The sequence below is a fragment of the Vicugna pacos genome, chromosome 4, assembly GCF_048564905.1.
Source record: "Vicugna pacos chromosome 4, VicPac4, whole genome shotgun sequence".
In the NCBI taxonomy this organism is placed as follows: Eukaryota; Metazoa; Chordata; class Mammalia; order Artiodactyla; family Camelidae; genus Vicugna; species Vicugna pacos.
The window spans coordinates 46776541-46800669 of NC_132990.1; the positions used below are offsets into that span (position 1 = coordinate 46776541).

General features: G+C 37.1%; 1 long non-coding RNA gene across 1 annotated transcript in view; it reads left to right on the forward strand.

Annotated features, from left to right (window-relative positions):
* Positions 1-24129, forward strand: part of LOC140696067 (uncharacterized) — a 527390-nt gene that overhangs the window by 260693 nt on the left and 242568 nt on the right. The window contains exon 4 of the long non-coding RNA XR_012072059.1: positions 9479-9586. This is a non-coding gene — a long non-coding RNA (uncharacterized lncRNA). The remainder of the gene's footprint in view (positions 1-9478; positions 9587-24129) is intronic.

The window sequence follows — 24129 nt, forward strand, 5'->3', positions numbered from 1 at the left end:
CCTGCCTTCATGTGGGACTGCTTATGGGTAACACATGGTGTCACAGGAAGAAAGGGAGAGAATGGGGAGGCTTCAGAGCAGTGGTTCCCAATCACAGCTCCAATTAGAATCACTTGGGAACTTAAAAAACAAATTGCTAGGGATAAACCCCAACATCAAATCAGAATTTCTGCAAAATGGTGGCTGGGTGTTTTCTCAGGATTCAGAACCACTGCGTTCAATGGAGAATGGGAAAGGAAAGAGGAGTTCGAGAAACAGGGTAAGCGAACCTTCTGGTGTTTCCTACTTGCCTATATTTCCTGCAGGTGGCCTAATAGCCTTTTAGATCAGGAGAAACTAGCAACACAAATATCAGTTGGCTTTCCTAAAGTTAACAAGGCAAAATATCTTTAATTCTTCTACCAATTTACACTGTGGTGATTACAAAGCAATCTATTGTCCTTTGGGAATGCGGGTTACAGGGTCCCTGAGCTGGCTGACCTCTGCTATGGTGATTGTCCTCTATATGAGTAAGCAAGGCTCACCTGACATCTCTTAACCCAGGCAGCCCACTTGCTTTCTGGAATGGTAACTTCTGTTTCATGAATTTCAAATTGTAAGGACTAAGCTTCATAGGGAAAAGCAAGTGTTGGAGACTTGAAGGGAAAGCAGTTTTCCCTTAAATGGGTAACAGAACTCCAGGTATCGGTCAGAAAATATTTGCACAATAGAGTGTCCAGCCCATTTTATGGAGGAAATTAAGGCAGCGTTTAAGTGACCCCCCCAAACCATTCTAAGTCTTCCTAAGACTCAGATCTCCACTTTTCGTGTCTCTGTTTTGGTGCCGTGATGCCTAGTTATGGAACAAACCATGTTTTTAATACACTACAAGTATCAACCATGAGAATGGAGAAGGCAGTCTCCATTAACAGGAAAAAATGTATTTATTTAACCCGTATATATTGGAACACAGAGACCATTAAGCTTAAGTCAGAGTATAACTAGGAGGGCAAAAAGCATGATTTTGGACTTGAGGAAGCAAAGTAATTGCTCGGCTCCAAGGAAGGAATGGAAGGAAGGAAGGAACGAAAGGAAAGGAAAAAAAGCAGTAGTAGGTAGTTTTGTGGACTGGCAACAACCCCAAGGTGTTTTGTGGATCTACATTGATATGATAATGACCACAGTTCTCAAATCATAGAGTGGGTAGTGCCAGCACAGTAGAGCCATGGTTGCAAATGAAACACAAGTAGAGGCAAACAGACACATTCCTTAAGGGGATACACGAGGTATTAGCTGAGAAGCTATGTGCTTTGTTCGGTAATGGAAATTATTGGGTATGGCTGAGTTACAGTCGAGACTATGAAATGCCCTTGCTATTTTCAGGCAGGGTACAGGATGTAGGAGAGAAGGGGAAGGGAAGAGATGTGACAAAGAGTGGCTAATGTGCAGATCTCTTGGCTGTAATAAATTCACAGTGCCAGTTTCTGTGGAATTGGTTTTGTTCTTGGTTGAGCAGATAATACAGATGACATAGGTAAGCACTAGAGGAAGATGCTTGCAGATGTGATTTTAATGTCCTGCTTGGGGGACCGACTGTTTAAAGGTCTTGGCTCTTTCCAGCCTGAATTGGGTTGCTCTGATGATGTTCAAGGTCAAGTAATCCAGAACATATTGATGTTGACTTTCATTGATCTCTGTAAATGTCTTACTGGGGCTATAAGGCAAGATCACACTTCAACTGGCACACGTGAAGTTTTCCATCATGGAAGTGGGTATTCCTATTGTCAGTAAACTGGGAATAGATAATTACTAGGGCAGGAACATGGCTTGAAATAAATCATTAATCATGAAAAAGAAAGATACTCCTTCTTTTTCTGGACTCTGCCATGGATGGTCTTAGACTACAAAGCCTAAGTACTCAAAATATTCCTTTGAAATGGGTGAACTGATCTCAACTGGGTGGAAAGAATGTATAGGCTAGAAAGAAAGTGATTTTTTGGGTGAACCAGAACATTTTCTTTTCGTAATACTTGCTGTTTAATTAAATCATTTAAAATCTTACAATCTGGTCTTAAAACTACTGTGGAGCATTAAGGAAAGAGCTTGCTTAATGCATGGAACTGTGACGACAAATGGAGATGTGCAATCCCCCCTCTAAAGACAGAGTGGTGATAGCAGAAACAGACATTTTTTACAGGATGTCCATACCCAGCAGAAGGTTGGTCTTGTCACAAGGGAACAGTGAGAGCAGAAATAGAGGACATGAGCCAAGAGATATGAGGGCCCTGAATCTGAACAACAAGGAAGCAGCAGTGGGAACTCTCCAAAAGAACTGGTAGGCAGTGTGCAAGCAATGGCTCTGAGTAATTATAAATTGGAGTATGCATGGAAATATAACTCAATTAGAGCCAAACCCGTGAAGTTTCTACTCTGATTGGCAAATATCCTTATAAGATGATCCAGGAACCAAGCAAGTACTCTGAATACACTGCCAAACATTGTCATCTGCTGTCCTTACAAGCCAGGCCTGGTAATAAAAACTGCTAACAAACCTGTATTACATGCTTTTTATGTGCCACATAGAGTGCTAACACTTTAAAATTCTTATGATAACATTTTAAGTTTTAAATCATGAGCCTTTTTTTGTCTGTGAGGAACCCGAGGCTTTAAAAGGTTAAAAAAATTGCCCAAGATCAACAGCTGGTAAGTGGTGGAGCTGGGAATCAAACAGGCATGACTTGTTCTAAAGCCTGAGCTCTTGACCACCATGCTATGCTGTCTATTAAGGCACGAGGGTAGCGGGGAGGGGAGGAGAAAGATGGATGGAACTAATACAATACAATGCCACAATTTTAGGACATATCATCATTGTAATCACATTTTAGGGCAAAGAAAGAAATAAAATTTAAAGTGTTTCAATTACAAGATACCCCCTGCTTTCCGAAATATTAAAGTGAGAAAAATGAATTTCATCGAATGTGGGACATATGGTATATTAAGCGCTTCCCATATTTCAAAGCCTTTGCATTTTATTTAATTTTCATAATGATTCTCAAGGAAGTAAATGACTCACTCAAAGTTGTATAACTGGTCAGTGATAGCAACAGAATTTAAACCCATATCTGAGTATTAACTTAATATTTAGAAGGTACAGAGCCTCCATTCATATTTTTTTTCTCCTTTGAAAGAATCCCATGGCTCCACACTTGAAAAAAATGTTCTTAGCCGTGGTCTCTGTAATTGCTGCTCCTGAAAGCAATGTAGGTGAGAGTTCTACAGTCACCTTCAGACGTTTTGGATGCATTAGAGAAAATGATAATAGCTTCTGCAATTTACCTAGTAACCACCACTTTTAGGAGCTTTCCTTTAGAGACAAGTTACTTATGCGATTTTCAGCCAGTTTGCTTTGGAACCTAACACTGAGGTTGTTCAAGGGATCATACGTGAAGAGTTATTATTACTTACCTAGAGAAGATATACATATATTTCAATGTGCCAGTTTGCTTCAATGTGTAATACTCTTGCTGGGGTATATAGACATAGGAAACTCAAGAAATGCTTTTGGAAAAAATAATTTAACTTAAATTGGTATTTATTACCCTTATGGTTAAAAGAGTTAAATGTAACTTCTTAGAAGTTGCTTACTTGTAATGACTGCATTATCTTAAATACAAGGAGTCTTGTCACACGGAGTAACAGAATTCTGGAAAATTTAATTGCCACGGAAGAGTACTTATTATAGAAAGTCCAAATGGATTGTTGAAAACTGACTACATCATATATGTATGTATGTGTGTATGTATGTATGTATATACACACACATGCATCTACATGTACATAGATATAAACACATACCCACACATACATATACACACAGAGGAAACATTTGAACTCCAAAAAAGGTAGTGGATATTAAAGTCTCCCTAGATAAATACATGCATACCATATCACAGTCATAAACACATGAACTCATATGTATACACATGCATATACATGCACACCCCCATCAAAAAATAGTCCTGAAAAATTGACTGTAAATTAAAATTTTTATTTAAATTGATTTAATTAATTTGATGAGCCAATATTTAATTGAATGACTTCTCATTTTAAATTTTTCTTGCCCTCCCTTCTGTTTTAGTTTTTAAATTTTTAAAAATTTTATTTGAAATATTTTAATTGAGATATAACTGACAAAATGACTTCTTTTTTAAAATGTTAAAATTCTTTGGGCAATTTATATGATTTACAAATAGAAGTGTATGTTTAGTCTTCTCAGAGCAAGGAATCCGTATTTTAAATATATACATGTATTACATTTGTTCCATCAATGTCAGTCACTCACGAATATTTATTTATTCCTATATACCGACCACTCTGCCAGGTATTGGAGGAGCTTTGTGTGTGTGTGTGTGTGTGTGTGTGTGTCTATATATATATATATATATATATATAGACACACACAGAATTAAGGTATGAATTTGTAATGAGAAACTTATTGAAATAATAAAAATTCTTTCGTCTCCCAGCAGTCTAGTGGTCCTTGGGAAGCTATTAACTACATATGGAACTGAGCTCTCCTGGGCACTGTTAGCCCAATCTGTCCTTAATCTCAGTCCTTTTGTCTAGCCCAGACATTTATACTTGACTCCCACGTTCAAATTCAATTCCATAGCTAGATAGTCCAATATATTCGCTTTAAAGTCCACCCTCCAACTTCAAAGTCAAGACAGATTGAGAACATTATTCCAAGCAGAAAAATACATGTTTGAATCTTTAAATTTTTTATTGCTACTTGTGACTGCATAGGAAATTTAAGGATAGGTGAACTAAAGACACCTGATGAAGAATGCTTCAATGCAGTTTAGCCATCACTTCTCTGTGTGTTCCAGATTGTATGCTTTTGAAAATCCTTCAACAGTTAAGTAATACCAAGAAATTGGCCCCCTCAAGCAATAAATTACTTTGATATTCATCACAACACAACAACAAACTGGCTGTCAAGTTTGGCAACCATTTGAAAAGAGACGGGCCTCTTCTCTGAACTCTGAATGGAAACATTATTTTCCCTCCACTAGAAGCCATCATCACTCTTTCACCATAAGGAAGGTCACACCATCTTTCACAGAAGATTTGCCTGCTTGTAATTACTGCCTGCAGCGTACAGACAAATGCAATCTTTTAAAATGCTAACTGTGTTATACTTATACCCAAGGGATCCTAGGTACAAATGTAACACGGCCTCACCAGTTTGTCTTAGCGAGACCTTACAGTGCTGATTGAAAACAGCTGAACTAAATCAACAGTTACCTTGAGCCAGGGGCCTTTGGAGAGCAATTAGAGTCAAGGCTTGGGTTTTGAACCCAATATGCTCTGTCAGTCTCAATGATTTGTGTTTGTTGTACTCAGTCTCATTTCCTGCATGAAATATGAGGCCGTATAAAGAGGAAAAATTCCCAAGATTAAAAAATATTTGACCTCAGTGCATTTGTGAGCATAGAAGTACACATGTCTAAATGACCATTTGGGTTTGTAGTACAAAGTTCTATTGATGTTGGCAGCCCGAGCTTCCCAGTCTCAAAGCCACATGAATGGTTTCGAGTTTCAGCCAAAAAATGTTTTCCACATGCTTTAGTGTGGGCCAATTTACACAGTAGATTTTGTGGAGACTGTGGCCAAGCGCTTCATAAAGGGCTGCCTTCTCTGGGATCAGGGAAACCACAACAGACACATTGCTAATGCAATCTAATTATCTGCTTGAATATTTTTCCAGATGTATCCAATGTCTAAAAATACTGCAATAAAAAAGGTATTATTTGGCTCTCTCAACTGAAACAGTGGCATAAAGAACCTGTTTGTCTAGAGGGAAAGTTATGACATTCTACTTCAATGACTGCATTTAAATCAGTCGAACAAAACAGTACCCACAGGGTGGGCCTTGCTTTCTGTTTGAATGAGGCTTCTAAACTGAGACCTTAGTATAAGAGCTCATTCTTTTATATAAAGGGGTGACCCTCTCACTTATAAGTTAATTCCTCTCATTTGTGGTTTCCTAATTTGATTGAGGTTGGTTAGTGTAATTCATGACAAAGATATCCCATGCTTTTTCTACTCAGCTCGTGGTACGCCTCACCCGACAGGACAGCAGACCGTTTCCTTCCTGTCAGAGGAAAAAAATCATTTGACTAATAAGTTGAGATTTTTACCCTGTCCCCTTACAAAAACTGGCTGCTCTGAAGGTCTTAATGTTTCCCTTTTGTTTTCCTTTGGCAGAATTTATTTTGGTATAGCAAGCCCCATACTTCAGCCTCGTTTCCTTTGTGTCATTTGGATCTCAGCTTGTCCAGCAGATACATGATGTTATGCCAGGTTATTGTTCAAGTTGTTGGCAACAATGCTCATTCCTAACACATCCAGCGGCCTGGGAGAACACAAGCACATTCAGTAGGAGTTTGTTGAACTAAATTGAGAGGTCAGTTTCACCAACCCATGTCAGTACATACCCTTGTTTTAACAGAGACTTTAAAATGAACTCTAACATTTGGAATAAATAACCAAGGCTAAACAAAACACACACACACATTTTTCCAAGAAACTGAAAAAGTTACGAAAAAATTTTATCTTTGGCGTTTTTTTCAAGCCTCCTTCTAGCAAAAAGGGCTGGAGGGGCGATGCATTCTGCATTACACCTTTCAGGAAGTAATAAATCAGAGGCAAGACATACCTTCACGGCTTTAAATGGTCTCAGTCACAACCACAAAACCACTTTGCCAGCTTCTCTCATTCCCATACTGCACCAATGGGTGAGCAGAGATACCCAACACGGAGATATCTTTAGTTACACGCTGAAGTTGTGGCTGAAACTAAAAAAGAAGAAAGCAGGGTGCCAAGAACTTCTGTGAGCTAATGGTGAGCAAGCAAGTCTCCCCAGGCTGGTTCATTCCATTTTCCTTAATTGAGCTCTTCTCCTTGCAATAAAAGTTTTCACTGATTGATTTATCTCTGTTGTTTCTTGAGAAATCTTGAAACCGTATCTTCATTCACTCCATTGTTGTTGTTTTTTATTTTTTTTCCCCCTCAGCTGGGATATGGTTTCAAATTATGTTCATAGTTCCCTAAAAGATGTCCTTAGGGAATGAAGTCACTTGGGTTTTCCAATTAGAAAAAATAAACGGTTTCATTCCTCTGGCAATCCTTTTTTGTTATATGACCCCTCCCCCCATAGCAATATATGATTATCTTATTTCCGTGTATCATCAGGATGTTCTCAGGGAAGTTGGAGGCAGGCAAGAGATGGAATGAGAGGCTACTCACTTTGGTAAATAGAGAACATTTTATTTAAAAGTGGAGTTTGTTTCAAATGTTTATTTATAATTCAGTTGTTTGAAATTCAGTTTGTGAATTCTTATAGAAGGAATGTTATAAACAGGCGCTAGGTTCTCACGAAGATTTTTTTAACCCATAACGAAGCCTGTAATATATTCAAAGTATTGTATTAGGATAAAAGGTCTTCGGTTTATGAAAAAATAGTTAAAGAAGACACTTTAGATGATACAAACTTTATGTAACACTTCATGAAGTGGACAGTCTCCTTTCAGAGAACTGCAAAATGGGGTGGAAGGCAGGAAGCTTTTATAGGATAAAGAATAAGGAAAAGAGAGACAAATAGAAAATACCTGATTGGTTGGGGCCACGTAGTCAACCTTATTTGGGATGAGAAGGCCCAGAGTTGGCTTGGGATTTGGGGATTGGCTGACTGGATATACTGCATTTCTGAGCAAGAGGCAGATTTACAGAGACACAGACATTATCTAACTTGCATTTGCTAATGTGGCACTCCAGGCAGGAGCAGCTCCATCTCTGGACTGGAAAGTTATTTCAACAGTTTCAAGATGCAAACCTGTATCCCATTTATATAGGAGTCTTGGGGCATGAGACCAAAGAGTAAGGGAATAAGAAGGGAAAAAAAGTTTCTTCTGGCATTCCTGGTTGGGTTATCCCAAGCAACATTTTGGAAGAGACAAAGCTGATTTGGCACCCTTTTCCAAAAACTCATAATTTTTCTCTTACTTTTTCACAATAATTTTTCAGGTCTTAGTTGTTTCATGTTCTCTTAGACTTTTTTTTTTAAATTGTGAAACCCTCCTTTCCTGTTGTCTTAAGTGTAGAGCCAGTTATGTACAGTTTTTCACTTACCTTGATCCAAACAGTTTGGTTTCATCAGAAGGAATGCCTAGTGACCAAAATAATTTGTGCTAGAAAGGAAAGGATCAATATGGTAGAGTAAGAGGACATGGAGCTTATCTTCCTCCATGAACACATCAAAAATACATCTATATGTGGAACAATTCTCACTAGAAACTAACTGGAAACTGGCAGAAGGACTCTGATACAACCAAGGCTTTAATAAACATACACATAATCATGTAGGAAGGGAAGAAAAATGATCAGATAGAGATCTCTGGGAGGGGAATCATAGGAAAAGGGAGTATACGAGGGGAGTGAGCAGTGAAAGCCACAGGTTGAGTGCCCCAGTCCTGGGGTCCTACTTGGGGGAGATGAGCCCCCTTGGCTGGTTGGAGGACTTGCTGGGCTAACGGTGGATGATGGGAAGCCTGGACTCCACTCCTGAAGAGCACATGCATGCTGACCTGCCCCCGGGGCAAAACAGCAGATTCACAGATATAGAAAATATCTGTGGTTAACAGTGGTGGTTAACAGTGGGCAGACAGAAGGCAGGAGGGGCAAGATAGGGGTAAGGGATTAAGAAATATAAACTACTATGTACAAAATAGTATATATTTTAGAGCACAGGGAATTGTAGGCATTATCCTGTAATAACTTTAAATGGAGTATAATCTGTAAAAATATTGAGTCACTATGCCTGCTGTACACCTGAAACTAATATGCTATTGTAACCGAGCAGGATCCTATAGAACCTTCCTTGGACAGACTCCTCCCCCATCTCCTTTGCTGTAGCTCCTCTCTAAAGCACCCAGATAATAGTATTTCATGCATATTCCCTGAGTTTTTCAAATGCTAAAAACCACCACCAAATGGAAGAAATTAACTGCTTTAGGATCATGAGCACGTAGCCCCCAGACATTCTGGCACCTAAAGATTGATCACAATTAACCAATCTGAGAATTGTGCACAGCTGATCACATACCTTGGTATCCCCCTCCCCGACTCGGCCTTTAAAAAGGCTCACCTGAAACTGTTCTCTGAGTTCTGGGTTTTTGGGCCCAGGAGCGATCCGTTCCCGTCGCGCAGCCCTGCAGTAAAACTTCCACTGCTCGGGGCTCGTGGTTTTCAGTACCATTTGGCCTCAGTGTGCTTCAGACACAGGAACTTGTGCTCGATGACAAAATTGTAAATCAACTATACTTTAATATATAAAACCGTACTGAGGTAGGAATAACTTCTTAATAATCTCATGCTATTTGTGTTTTTAGGAAGTGTGCAAATTAATCCCAGATGATCTTTAATTTGTTCATTTCAGGCAATGAGATAAAAGTGAAAAAATGCAACAACTTCGGAAAAATAAGATTTGGTGTCTGGATCCCAACTCAGAGGCGGGGCCGGCCCAGCTGGCAGCTTTGCTCTTGAGGTAAGCGTTCCGACTTTTCACATATGAATCTCACCTTAAAGTTCTGCATTGCCAAGAAGGGAGTTTTTTAGGGAAGCTGTTCCCATCTCTGAGTTCCTTTATCTGCTGTGTTATTAGTACATAGGACAACTGTGAGCCCAAGACTGACTATAGCAGAAAGTAAGGTGGAGCTCTGAGATCTAAATTTCAGTTTTAGAAAACGCTGGCCATAACCTTCATCATTGTTTTGGGCAGAGCCATGATATATATATATATTTTATTAATTTGTCATAGAACAAGCTAAGAAATAAATCACTTTGAACTGAATTGCTAGGAACTAGACTTCCATGGGTCCTAAAATTGGCTCTTTTGGTTTTGAAAGTTTTGGTTTTGGTTTTCATGGTTTTAAAGATTGTAACGTGATACGAAGCAATGCCTCCCAAAGTGTAATCCATAAATCATTTGTGTCCTCCGGTGGGTTTTCAGCAAATTGTTTAGAAATTTCAGAAGAAAGAGTTTTTTTAAAAAACTTTGCTTACAGATATTTAACAAATTTAAAACGCAAGATTAAATTTAATTCTCACTGAGGTCTGCTATGTTCTTAGGTAGTCATTAGTAACCTGAAGGTAGCCCACAGGTTGCAAGGATTTTGATAATGAGGACTTAGCCTCCAATCAATAAATTGGCTGCAGTGCGTTCAGGTTAATTTATTTTCACATAATTACCACGTTACTGTTCACATTTGTTATATTTGCCTCTTTTTAAATTGTTACTATTGGGGTTTATTATTAGATTTCTAATTTTATTAAAGAAATAATAACATAAAAGTTTATGCAAATATGAAGATAGTTGTAAAAGTAGAGACAGAAATACAACACCACCATTACCATCTTTAGTGACCAGGTTTCAGAGTGAATGCAGAATATGATTACATATGTGCTGAGACAAGGGAAAAGCAGCCAGATATAAAAAGTGAAAAAAGGAAATCCAAAACTAAACAATGGAAAATTTTATTTAAAAAGACTAGCAATCATTTAATCCTGGTGTATAGTAAATTGACTTTTATAAAAAAACTTGGTTAAATAGTGGCATGAAGCCATCAAATCTTTTCATATAAGTATTATGTACCTCTCTGGTTTTAAAAATGATTTTTTCCTGTAGAAATATTTTCCAGTTTTAAGTTGCTAGATTTTATTGCTAAAGAAAATGGGGATATCAAAACTACAGAGGCATAATTCAGAAGTTGCATTCCTTGTGGCAAAAACAGGTATAGGTGCAAGTCATATTTTTTCAAGACAGCTGGTAAAACTAGCTAAAAGTTAGTAACAAATAATGAGTTCAAATGGAAAGCATAGGTACTGGCAAAATTTCCCTATCCTATGACACTTGTACATCATGGAACATTAATGGCATGTACTGTTTGTGGTCTGGGAGATAATTTTGCTTTTAAGTTGGCAAAACTACCAGTGAACAAAGTATGAATCAGGTCTTTGTGAATGTGTGACATGTACATAGAGAAGTGCTTGATGGTGTTTTTTGTTCTGTTAATCATTCAAATCTATACTTTGAGGACATTATTAGTCTGTCATTGGTGTTTTTCTGAAGCATGAGGTACATGGGGAAAAGAGTATTGGTGCTGTTACTAATAAGGTATCATGGCTGATGATCAACAATATGCCTCCTTATCTTGGTTTTGTGTTGAAGGAAATACAGAAATTGTGGGTATAATCAGATGGTGTATGTCTTTTTAGCTTAGTCTGAAAAACGAGATTATTCTTTTCCATACTGAAGTATATATGCTGAGTCCCAAGAGGAAATTCTCATAACTTTTAAAATGCTGAAATACAAATAGAGAAAGGTGCATAGCACATAAATGTACAATATAATGAGTCATTAGAAAGTGAACACCCTTCTAACCACTATCTAAGTAAAGAAATAGAATCTTGCTGACTCTGAAGAAGCACCTCTCTGCCCCTGGGTATCCCTTCTCAATCACATTTCCTTATGCCTTTTAGATTAAAAAACACTATCTTGATATGTATGATAATTCTTTCCTTGATATTCCTTAACTTCTATTGCTTTTGTATATAGCCTTAAATAAGATGGCTAATACTGACTGGTTTTAAACTTTATATAAGTGCATTATTTAAAAAAGTTTTCTTTCATTAAACAATATCTTTAAGATTCAATCCATTTGTTGTACAGAGCTCTAGTTTAATTGTGGTACAAAATTCCACAATTAAACTAGAGCTCTGTACAGCTTTACTTGTGGTACAAATTTACATTATATTAACAACCACAGTTTATTTACCCATCCTAACATCCTTACTTCCTGATGGTTGTTTTCAGCTATTGCAACAATTTCTGCCATGAACTTTCTTTTACGTGTTTCCTGACACACATGTGAATGTATTTCTCTAGGTATGTGCCCAGGAATGTAATGTTTGGTATTGTTTGGTCATAAGATACTGTTTTGTCAATATGGGTGTATGGGTAAGGACAATACTTTTTGAAAGTGGTTGAACCAGTTTTTATTCATATCAGCTCTGAGAATTTCTTGGTCTGTATCTTCAGCAACACTTGGCATTGTCAGACTTTTAAATTTGCCCACACTCATAGATATGTAGAAGGACATCATTGTGGTGTTAATTTGCATTTCAAGATGGAAATTATCAAGACAAATCCTTGAAATAATAAGTAAAATTTTAAATGTCTTCATAAAATTGATAATACCAGTAAAAATCTTTTCTATTTGAAATGGTTCATTCAAGTGACATAACTCAGTATATTCTCTAGTAGATTGAAACTATTATTTTAAAGTTGAAATGTCATCACTTTTAATGTTAACTATAACAGTGATATTTATCTGTTACAAAGGTAGTATCTGTTATTTTGATACTTTCTCAACACTTGATATTTTGCTTCATTTGTTAGAGAAATAAGTTAATGATTAATTTACTTCTTTTGAAAATGACATTCAAATAACAGAATATAAACACTTTCCAGATGTTGATATAGCTAAAGGATAGGGATAATAATCCTTTTACTTATGTTGCAGTTTGAAACTTTGAAGCCTCCAGTTTGTGTTCTGCTCACTGACCTCATTGGTAAAAGAGGACTGAAAATTGTATTCAGAGAATTCTTTCCATGTTTTTGGTTCAATGTGTAATAGAAATATCTCAAATTCTCTGACAGAATCTTCAAACGAATGCTAGCATTCTCAATGATGCAAAGAATAGTCTAGCATAGTAAATATAAATACTAAAAAAAGAAAACTAGGTACAGAACTTATGATTTGAAGTAAAAGAGTAATGTTTCTCTTTGTGGAGGATGCCAAACAAAACCATCCCAATCTTCAATAAGAAATGATACATTAATGATAATTATATCTTATATATCATGCTTTATATTTGTTTAAATTATTAAGATGACTTTTCAGAAAAAATCAATAATTATAATTATTCAGAAACATGATTAATTGGTCTATTGATGATTAAAATTTGATAGTCACTGGCACTTTATTTTATACCAGTGTTTAATAGCTGATGACAAGGATTCTAGGACTGACTTGCAGTTCAGTTTACTGACAATCTAGGGGAATCAATGCTTCTAAATTTCCATTTCTTGATCTGGAAAGTAGATATCACTACAGCTGCCCTAAATTCCTCATACTGTTTTGTCTAAATGAGATAATACAAAATTATATGTTAAGGACCATTCTGCTGCCAATTATGATGGAATACCTGGCATCTGAATAATTGTCCTATAAGAAAACTTTGAAAGTTGGGTAAAGTGAAACAATAAAAACAATTTAAAAAAATTTTTGAAGGCATTGGAGAACAACCAAAATAGCCAGGACATGAATGCTAAGATTCTAGAGAGAAGAGAATCATAGAAAAATGAGACCTACATTTTGTAGGCAACGTCCCCTCAAGGCATTTTGTGACCACTAATCAATACTTGAACAGGGCAAGATACTGAGAAATAGGTATAAAGTAACTACTAAGCTAATGAGAGATTATCACAGCTTCAGTATTTCCTAAAGAGGAGGAGCTCTAATAAACACCCTAGGATTTTAGCAGAGAACCCTGAAAGCCTGCTCCCTAAGAATAATAGGAAACCAGAAATAGACTAGCCTTTACTTAATCACGGCAGTATACCTCTATTCCGTGTGCCTGAGAGATGAAACCTAAACCCTCTCTGGAGGAGGTAGCATCACCCAGCAAAACTATGTAATTCATACACATCATTTAGCATTCACTCAGAAATTACTAAGCATGCCTAGAAACATAACCAAACCTACAAAAATCAAAAGAAAATAGAAACAATTGCAAAAATTATCCAGTTGTTGAAACTGACAGATATGAACTTTAAAATTATGACTGTATTCAAGAAAAAGGGGATGGGGATGGTAGATAATTTCACAGTAAATTAAATGAATTATAAAGATTTTTTATAGTTTCTTAACAGCAGATTAGACAAACATAAAAAGAATTAATAAACTAGAAGATAGGTTAGTAGAAAATATATAGATTGAAGCAAAGAGAGAGAGAAAAGATACTTTGAAAACCATAGGAGATATATAGGACACAGTGAAAAGACTGAACTTCTGTGTAGTTGGTATCCAGAAAGAAAACTGATACAGAATGGGAGGGAAGTTTCTTTAAAAAGATCATGGCCTAGAACTATCCAAAATTATTGGATGGCCCACTGAATCAAGAATATCTATAAATCAAAAACAAGGCAAAATCAGAGAACATCATAGTAAATCTGCTGAAAGACAAAGATAAAAAGTAAATCCTAAAAGCATCCATAGGATAAAAAGATACATTACCTTCAAAGGAACATTAAACTGATGGCTGAATTTTCAATAATATGATTTCTTAAGCGTTTGTAAGAATTCACCAAAGGATCTCCCAAGGCATGAAATATTCTTTGTGAAAAAGGTTTAAATTTATAGTAAATTTATCACAAATATAAGAAAAATTAGATTTTCTGTTCCTTCTGTCAATTTTGATAGTTAATTTTTAAAAAGGAATTTGTTCGTTTCTTCTAAATTTTAAAATTATTAGCACAGTATTTAAAATCATATAATGTAGAAATAAAACTGCCATTTGTAGATAGCATGATTGTGCTCATAGAAAATTATCAAAATGATCTATATATAAAGCACTGGGATTAATAAATTTAGTAAGGTAATTGGCTACAAGATCAATATATAAAAATCTATTATACTAACAACAACAAAAAATTTAATGAAATTTTTAAATGACATCATTTACTCTAAGAGCAAAACAAATGATTTAGGAAAAATATATCAAGAAAGCTGTATAAGACCTCTAAAAATAAAAACCTTAGAAAACATTGCTATGAGAAATTAAAGCCTAAACAAATGGTGGCTATATCGTGTTCATGGATTGGAAGATTCAAAATTGAAGAATGTTGATACTGTAGACTCAATAAATTATAGTCTATGGAGGGAGTGGTGGAAACTGATATACTTATTTTTGAACAAGTTTTGCAGAATAAGGACAAAATGAGAGTACTTATATTTCCAAATACCAAACCTTATTATAAAGTTAAAGTAACTAACTTATTGGTGTTGTATTGGTGTGGGAAAAGACACAAATAGAATATAGTAGAGGAACCAGAGAGAGAACCTACGTTTAAAGTCACCTAATTCATCATTGCAATGTAGTGGGGAAAGATTGCTCTTTCCAGTAAATGGTGTTGGATCAGTTGAATATCCATAGAGATTTTTAAAAAGAACTTTTACTTCGTATTTCACACTGCACATAAAACCATTTTCCAGTGGATCAAAGACATAAATGTGAAACATAGAATAATAAAATTTCAAAAGATAAGAGATGTTGGGGTGTGCAAACAATGTTTTAAAGACACAGAGACTCTAGGTGAAATAAACAGGATTGATAAATTCTTCATTAAATGTAAGAACAGATACCACTAAGAAAGTGAAAATACAAGCCACAGAGTAGCGTTACAGTCACAACAACAGAGGAAAGTTTACAAACTAACAAGAAAAAAAATCAGAAAACTTAATTTTAAAATGACAAAAGACTTAGACTGACATTTCATAAACAGATAATAAGCATATGAAAGGGTGATCAGCATCATTAGTTATCAGGATAAAGCAAATTATAGATCAAAGTTCATGGAAGGGCAAAGAAGGAGCACTCAAAGTTCAGCTAAAGGAGAAAACAGTGGAATCTCTGAATGGCATAACCTACAGAGGGGGATGTCTCTCACACTGCATTGCATGACCTTCAATGGCAGTGACAGTAATTTACTAATCTCGGCACACCCACGTGTGTAGCATAGCTGCTGGCACACAGTAATAATTTAAGCTGATATGTATTCAGGGCTTACTCTAAGCCAGGCTCTGTACTAGATTTCTTACATGTATAATCTCAGTTTAATTCTCATCAAAACTTGTGAGGTAGCTATGATTTTGTCCCCATTTTAAAGTTGATAAAATTGAAGTTCACAGAAACTACCTAACTTAACAGTCACCCAGGTTGTGAGTGACGGACTTTAGATGCAAGTCCCAGCCATTGTGAATCTTGAGCATGCCCACAACCATTGTATCATACTTCTAAGAAAGATGTTGGGTATATGAGTCAGGACTCTTTATCTCTGTGCTGTAGAATTGAAAACTATTTATTAAATTTAAATTCTGGAATTTCTTCTCTCTAGGCTATGAGCTCCCTGAGACAAGGATACTATTTTATTCATTTATGGCTCTCCATTGTCTAGCAAAGTGCCTGGCTCATAAATAATAATTTTAATAAAGGTTTGTTCAGTGGGGTAGCTTGATTTGCCATGGTTGTAGGTTTACTGTAGGATTCATCCATTTCTTCACACTCATTTGTAAGTGAAATAGAAGTTGCCTCTATACTGTATAGCACAGGCAACTATATTCAATATCTTGTAGTAACCTATAATGAAAAATAATATGAAAAGGAATATATATGTATATGTATGACCAAAACATGCTGTACACCAGAGATCGACACAACATTGTAAACTGACTATGCTTCAATAATAAAAAATTACCTCTAATAGTAAACTTCATAAAGTAATAAGAATTTTCATCAAAGACTTCTGATGCAAATTATGGAAACGGTGATATTTGCTAGATCAGAAATTAACAACTGGTTCAGAAAAAAACAAAAACTGGAAAGAAGTGTCCTAGTGATTACTCGAGAACATAATTAAAGATATTTTTATACAGTCTGTAGAGTAACAGCAAACTCTAGGATTCTGAACAAAATTCCTCCATTCTATTACCACATTTTCCACTTTCTCATTGGAGTAATGGTTTCTTAATCCACTGTTTTTGTGTTTCCTGGACACTCTCCTTGTGTTCTGAAGATAAGCTGTCAACACAATCCCAGAGTCTTTTGGAAAGGAAAGAACGCTCAGGGATACTACCTCTGCCTAGAGCTCTGCCAGGAGACACATGCCCGAAAAATGTCCCCTTTTCCACCAAAGCTTTGTACTTGGAGAAGAACCAATTTTCCTTGCTTTTGGAATGCATAAGATATACAGAGATGCCTGGATGAGGAACCTAACGTATCATCCCAGGAATACTTAGTCTTTGGTTTGGTAAAACATCATCACTGGAGGTGGTAACAGCTGTGTAACAATTTATGGGTGTGGCATGGGGGTCTGGCAGCCGCTTTTATTTTTTCCCTTTCTAGAGGCTTATTTCCTTTGAGTCACTTTTTGATTGTCATGGATTTATTTTCTGTTGTATATTCATTTCAAAGATGTTGGGTAATTTTTTTTCAAAATTCATGGAAACAAAGATTCATAGTTCTGGTGGAAAAGGATGTTTAACATCTGTCAGAACCTATGTTGCTGCACATTTTTATGGCACATATTTGACTTTCTAAAAAGTTATGTAATGTCCATGGTAATGCATAGAAATCTCTAAATTATCAGTGCTCAATGGTTGGACCATTGATGAGTAAAATTTAAATGTACTTGAAGATTCCGATTACCCTTCACCCTATCAGTGTGATCATTTTCAATGAAACCTATGTCATTTATTTAAGATGAGACTGTTGCAAAAAGAGGAAAATATAACCTGAAGGAAGAATTGGTAGTTTTCTAGTATTAACAGATATGGAGCATGATTTCAGGTGACATTCTAGACTTTCATCTCAGGCAGCCAGTAGGATCTCAGAATAGGATTTGTGCTGTCCACTTCTAGCTGTGGAGTTATTGTAGGAGAGTCATGTATTTTTTAAAATAATACTTGCTTATAAGTAGCTTACTGAATTGTTTTCTGAAATTCTGTACAAAAATTCAAAATATTTTCTACCTTAGTAGGCCTGTTTATTAGTAACAATTTATAAGAATAATAAATTCATGGGATTTCTTTTTTTCATGATAAATGTAGGCTTAATGTGAGAAAGGGGCTAGGAAAACCTAGCTAACAACCCCTCACCACCACCACCACATTGTGAGTTAGGTCAAGTTCACTTTGGGCATCCTTTCATTCTTTCTTTGAGTTACTCAGTAACAGTTAAGATTTTTTGGTTGCAAGCAATAGAAAAGACCCTAATAAATTAAAAAGAACTGATTAGGATATAAACATAAGGGATAACACAAGGAAGTGATAATAAAAAATCCCCTTAGATGAATATGAGGAACCAGCAAAGCATGAGAAAACTTTGGTGAACCACCAAGGAAAGAACAAGTACCAGGGAAGCGCAAATGGTCTGTGTATCAGCAACTAAGGAAGAATGTTTAGGGAACAGTTGATTGCTGAGGCTGAGGCAGTTCCAACTCTTCATCGTTGGTTTGTGATCTGTGAGAAGAGATCTGGACAGGATCACCTGTCACCCATTGACTAGGGGAAGGCAGGAAATCTTGACTGACCTACTGAATCAATCAGCTATTGCAGTGTAGCAAACCATTCTGAAACTCAGTGGCTTGAAATCATACTTCCTCAGGCATCTGCATACAGGCTGGGGATCAGCTGATCTAAGCTGGGTTCATCTCTGTGGCTCTGCTTAAAGATGTGGGTCAGGTGGTGAAGGTGTGCTCCATACTTGTTCTTTTGGGGCTCAGATGAGGTGCAGCAGCTGCATGGGGGTGCTCTTCCCATAGCCAAGTACAAGAGTGTGAGCTCCACTGTACAGGCGAAGATGAAGTCTCTACTTACATCACTTCTATTAATATTGCATTGGCCAAAACAAATCATGTGGTCAAGCCCAAGTTCAAGCAGTAAGAAAGTACCCCTGTGGAAGTGATGGCAGAATTAACTAAGAACAGAAACAGCTAGAGGAAGGGATGAAGAAAGGGAACCAGTAATTAAACTGGGGTAATTAGCTAAGAATTAAAGAGATAATTATCCTAAAAGAAATCAATGTTTTTATATATATAAAAAAAAGGACTCTTGGTAGCAAAAAGGAAATGAGCCCAACAGATATCTAATTCCTGAACGGCCTTGCCGTCACCTGGCTCTTGTGAACTGCAGCTTTATGCGGCTCCTCTCATTGCACCTTCATACACAAATAAGACTCTGATAATCAACAAAATAATCTTACAGCAGGAATCTGACCAGTACCTTAAGATTCAAGCAGAAGTGGTCAGATAATAGCTAAATAACACACCTACTTTTAGGAACGACCTTGCAAGTGAGTGTAATTTTAATACATTAAGACAGAAAAATCACCTAGGAGAAGGAATTATTGCCTGTTACTTGTACTCAGACCTGTGAGCAACCAAGCAGCTGATAAACTAATCCAAAGCAACAAGTTCAGCTCTTCTGGCTCTTTCTGTGGCCCAGGTCAGCACTAGCTCCTTCTGAAGCTCATTCGTGGACGGCAGTGGGTGTTACTATTCTATGCTTTACATTACCTGGGAAGTGCTAATGGAACTTAAGCATAAGACTTTAATGAATCAAATGGTCCCCTAATGCTGGTCCTCAGATCTAGGCTGGGATAGCTACATTAAATCATATATTCAGATTCTAGGGCTCTAGTCTTCAGGCTAATTAAGTATATCAGTTTTGAAACCCTAGACCAAAATATTTTTCTTCTGACACTCCAAAATTCTCCAAGTGATTCCAAGATTTAACGAGGTTTAGAATCTACATAGTCTAGTGCTTTAAGTATGAAAAAAACCTGATATCCAGAGTGGATGATAGTATGATTTTCTGTCCAGTGTCATACAGCTGGTTTGTCTATATGTCAGAACTTGAACCATTATTTGATCTACTCTACAATCTTCTAGCCGGTGTTTTTTTCCCCTCTATACTCTTCTGCATTTCTGGAGAGTGAACACCATCCCTTCCCCATCCCCAGGCTCATTAATTCTTTCACCCTGAAGCACATGTTTTCATTTTTATGTAGACTTAGACTTAATTGCTCATGGGTTGACCTATTCAATTAGTCTTTAGTTACTAGAAAAGTGCACTAAGACCATTTTTAACTGAAACCTCTGAATCCCTTTGTCATATAGGCACAAAGTACGAGCCTTGGGGTCACTGTGATAAGGGAGACAGCAGCAGGTCTGTGGAAAAGACCTCCAGAGCAAAATCATCAACCCTCAGTGGAATGTGAATTGAAAGCCAAGAACTGTTAATAAAAAGAAAAAGATGAAAAGTAGAGGGAAGTGGGGAGTGAGCATGAGGTGAGAATTCAGAGGGCTTGACATCGGCCGGGCAGCCGGTCTCTCGGCAGGTCAGCACACACAGACTGGCATGCAGGATAAGATAGAGGTGAGAGACAGTCACCCAAAAGGAAGAAAGATGGTCTTCGGGAAGGGAAGATACGCTTAAAATTAAACACAGGGGAGGAAAAGGGTGTTTACAGTTTTCTGAGATGAGATTCAAGGCTGAAGTCATAGTTTGGCAGCCAAACCAACAAAATTTGGTTTCCCTCTGAAAGATTTATGTCTTCTAAAGTTGAGAAATATGTCTGGCTGCCAATATTTCATAAAGCAACAGAGAAAGAAATACTACCTACTTTAGTGTTTGGCTTGGGACTTTTCACCTTTGTTTGGGAAGATATTTTTCATTTTGAAAGAGAACAGTTCATGTCAGCTTCCTATGAAGATTTCAAAGGTCTTTGCCTAAATTATCTGGTGGTTCATAAATGTTTTACTTACACATATGCAAATATTTTAAGTGGTGAGTTAAACTTGTTGATGTACATTAAACGAACCTATAAAATTCATAACCTTTCTGTTCCAAAAGTCTTTGAGATAACATCGCCTTTAAAGAGAAAGAAAAGAAATGTAATCAGGCCCTTTGGGAATTTCACGGAGTGGTGGGGAGCAACAAATCTCAAAGCCAACTCTGCTATTTGCTATTTGTGTGACCTTGAGAAGTCACTCAACCCCACCGTGCCACAGGTTGATTCCTTATCTGTGAACTGGAGATAATAAAAGAATCTACTTCATAGGACTGTCGAGAGGATTAAATTACTTAAGCCCTTAGAACAATGCTTGGCACTCAAAAAGGATTAATTGTTATTATTACATATTGTGGAATTTTTCTGAGCTATCCCCATTTCAAATATTCTCTTACTGCAATTCTTTTTCATGAACAATCCTAAAAATGCCAACAAGCTACATTTTCAGATTATTCTTCCCCCTTGAAAGTGGCAGAAAATTCCTTTATCAGATTGAGTGTCTTTATTTGAGGTTCAGAAAACATGGTCATGTGGAGAAGGCACACAGGTTTTGAAACAATGGGGAGAGGAACATTTCCTGCAACCCTCTCCAGCTGCAAACGATGTCAGCCCCACTATTGTAACCCTTGAACTACCAACTCTTTGTATATATCCATTTAGGGTTTTATGTCCCTGTTTATTCATTTACTGGGACATTTCCCCTGGCATGGTCATCCGCATGCTCTAGCCACAATTTCCCCCACAGCCTGTCTGCAGTTTATCTTTCCTTCTCCTGTCTTTCACTTCTTTCTTCTCCCATTACTTCTCCAGAGTCTTCTTTTCTTCTTTCTTTCCCATCTTTTCTTCCTCCCTCCTTTCCTTACTTCCAAAAGTCTCTGGGTCCCTGCTGTCCTCCAGGCACTACCATTTTCTTTCCAGTTCCTCAATGTTAACCTCTATTCAGGTATGATCAGACAGATGTCAAGTTCTCTGCTTCACCTTCTCTTTAAATCTTCCTTTATGCTCTCAGTGCCCTTATCATCCAACTCTTCTGCTACGTTCTGCCTCTAGTTCTTTCTCAACAGTCTTCACTATTACAGAGGCCACACAGACAAGTAATGGAGTTGATAGATGGGACTTGAACAAAAGCTATGCAGTCTAAGTTCTCCTTTTGGTTCTTTCATTTGCCATCCGAGTGACCTTGGGCAAGGCACTTAGCAGCTGAGCTTCAGTCTCCACATATGTGCACTCTGCTATCAAGCTCATATGAGGAAGCATAAGTCAAGCAGTATGCTCAAGTGCCATGTTTTGCTGTTTATTTAATGTCACGGTTGCCCCATCATTCCTGGCAGTCCAGATATCCTACTCACTTTCAACGTACAGAGTTGGTGATTTCCACTTTTAACCCTATAATTATTCTTGTTCATAATTATTATACCTCTGACTCCCTTTCCCCCAACCTCAACTTCTCTTTCTTCCCTCACATACTGTTTATGACAGTCGTTTCATATCACTCAGTTTGCCACACATGACAATCTGCTTCTTATTCCATGACCCCTCATGTGCTGTTCTTGCTGCTTTCCCTGTGGTGATTATTTATAGCACTTCAAAACCCAGCACAGATAACTTTTCTTATGTGAAATCCTCTCTGTGAGTGACATACATCTGTTGCTGTATGTGTCATTTCAGTTAGACATTGTTTGTGTTTATATTTGTCACACCCGCTAAACTTTGAGCTTCTTGGCAGAGGCCTTGGTATCCTCAAGTCCTAGCAGTGTCTGGCACATTATATGTCTCAGAGACTTTTGTTGAATTGAAATGTAAGTTCAAGATACTTTTTTTCTGATCATGTGTGTACAGACTTACACTGGTTTTGGAGTTATACAGCTTGGTTATTGGCTGATCAGCTATAGATATTGGCTGTTTAACCTCCAAGACAGCCAGTTTTCTTATGTGTAAATGGGGGACAGCGACAACTCCTATTTATTGAATGTTCAAACTTTGCCGGAACTCTGTATTTGCTCAATTCCCTTTTTTCATTTAATTCTTAAAATTATCTGTGATGTACTTACTGTTACCATTTAATAAATGAGAAAGCTAAGGCTGGATAACTAAAATAATCTCATAACTAGAATCTTTGCTTCCACTCTCACTGTCCTTCTGTCCACTTTGTTAGAGTATCAAGAGTAATCTTTTGAAATTATCAAACATATAATGTTATGTTATTTGCAAAAGTAGCTCTAGTGGTTTGATTGCATTTAGGAAAAAATCTAAATGTCTTCTCATACTCGTAAGTCTCACACATGATCCAGTCTCTAATTATCTCTCTGATTTCATCATGCAGTACTTTTCCCCCACTTTCACAACACTCAGACACTGGCTAATGCTTTGGCTGGAACAGGTAAGCTCTTTCCCACCACAGGGCCTTTGCATGCTTTTCTTCTTCTGGAAGCACTCTTCCAGCAGTTCCTTACATAGCTGACTCCTCATTCATCTTATCTCAAATGTCACTTCCTTAAAGTAGTTTTACCTGAAACCCAAACCCATTTAGCCCCAGTCCCATTACTTTACATTTAATTACCCTATTTTATCTTCCTCAGAGCACTTACCACAATCTAAAATCATCTGCTCTATTACTTGTCTCCCAAGCTCTTAGTGCTTAGCAAAGCAGTTTCAGTACACATTTGTTATAAGAATGGATGGTCCAAAGTCAACTAACCAAGAGGGATGGGACTGAGATTTGAACCCAGACTGCCTGACTCTAAAACCTATATACTTAACCACTATATTCTTTCCCTGCCTCGGCCATAGGGTTATTGGGAAGAAACATTGGCCAAAATGGGAGACATGCTTTGTAAACTCCAAGAGTTAGGTCAATATGAAGTAGCAGAGTTATGGCATTCTGTCTTTCATTGTCCTCTGCTGGCGTCACACACATTCAGACTGTTTAGTCTCAAGAGATACTGTCATCACCAGTGTTAGGGAAGAAAGGCCATTGGCTATAAAGAGTCTTGCTGATTCTCCTTTGACAATTGTTGGTGACATCTGTGAGAAATGTTCTCCTCTTTCACTTCTACTCTTGGCCATCCCCTTGCTAATGCTATCCTTATCTTCTACACTGTTGACCTTACCTTCTTTGTTGCCATTAAGGGAAAATTTACTAAAATCTTCCATTTGTTTTTCATTAATCAATTTAATACATTCTATTTCCATGGAGATTTTAGGCCTCTGTTCAGTCCCCAACAAGCCACATTCCTACAGAGAGCTTAACAAAAATCCAAACTAGAGCTAGAATGAACAGTGCAGAGTCCTAACCTTAAGGCTTCCCCTTCCATTACAGATGAGAAAGAAAATAGAAGCATATAGATTAGTTCCCTGAAATCAACAAACTAATCACACAGCTACTTAATGGCAAAG